This window comes from Chelonus insularis, unplaced genomic scaffold (assembly GCF_013357705.1).
Source record: "Chelonus insularis isolate UGA/USDA-ARS -01 unplaced genomic scaffold, ASM1335770v1 contig_405_pilon, whole genome shotgun sequence".
NCBI lineage: Eukaryota > Metazoa > Arthropoda > Insecta > Hymenoptera > Braconidae > Chelonus > Chelonus insularis.
In genome coordinates this window covers 136,110-137,515 of record NW_023276562.1, presented here as the reverse complement: position 1 = coordinate 137,515, position 1,406 = coordinate 136,110, and positions in this window count along the sequence as shown.

Here is a 1,406-nt window from a genome sequence, read left to right as displayed (position 1 = left end):
TAAAAGCTCAAATTATTGAATTAGACCCTTCAACTTGTACTTACTATAAATTTGTCTACTTTATTATTTCTTCTACATTGTATGGTTATCAGCCATGTACCAGTTGTTTTGCTTTATATAATATATTATGTTCAATATCTGAATATTCATTTAAAATTAGAAGGGTAAGGTCTTTAAAGGATATCTATTTTTCTTTAAATCCATAGACATTTTTTAGTTGTAAATTACAACTTGTAAAGATACAAATAGATTATATTTGATTCTTATTAGTCTACATTTAAAGTTTTGCATTTGAATTTTAAGTATTAGAGCGGTTTTCAAAAATACTGTTTTCAGTGCTCTCTGTTGAGCTTTTTATGAAGTTTAAAACCGCGCAAATTGGATTTAAAAGTAAATTTTCGATATAAAACAATTTCAAAGAAATGCTTTCATTTTAATTGAAACAAATATGAAAATATTTTTACTTATTTCTTAATGAATTATGAACATTATAATCAATAATTCAATTGTTTATTAATATAATTAAATTATTAAATGTTTTTACATTTAAAAATAAGTATATTACACCTAGAGATGTTTTATGAGTAACTCGTCAACGTTTGAATCATAAATTACTTTTTTTTATTTTTCATAAATGTATGTTGAATCCAAAAATGAATAAATAAAACAATTTTCACATAAATCGTATTCAATTTTCAATCTTATAAATAAATTGAAGTTATACTAAACATGCGATTTTCTCACTCACAGTAGTATTCGTAATAATATAAGTAAATACACTACTTAAAAAATATTCATTAATAATAATATTAACTAATTATATAAGATAGTGAAAAGCTATTAAATATTTACAAAAATACAAAACTTACAAAATATTCGTCAATAAACAGTATCTTAATTTAAAAAGTGTAAAAGTTGAAAAATTCCACGCTCTAATTATATCTTCATTTTTATCAATAATCATTACCTGAATTTGTCTTTATCTTGAAATATAAGATTCCGTGGTTTTGATTATAATTAACTTATTTGTTTACTCCGATTATGCATAAAAACAAGTTGTTTAGGCCTTCCAGTGGTGTTGTAAATATCAAAAAGTGAAAAATTCACTCAAAAATCCAGACTTAGTAATACTCTAAAATGGTAAATGACTTATGAACAATTATACTTAGTTTTTTTTCATAAAATTATGATTTAACAAACTGTTTTAATGTTTGGATAATAATATTGAATGCTTTTTGGTCCAACAAGTACGGGTGAAAAGATTATTCTTTTACCTTAAATAAAAATTCAAGAAATAACTCACTATAACGAATTGACAATGGAAATAATGAATGCAATGAGAGACTATATACAATATAAATTATGATTCCATGTCATATACTTTCTACAAATACATTTCAATAAAC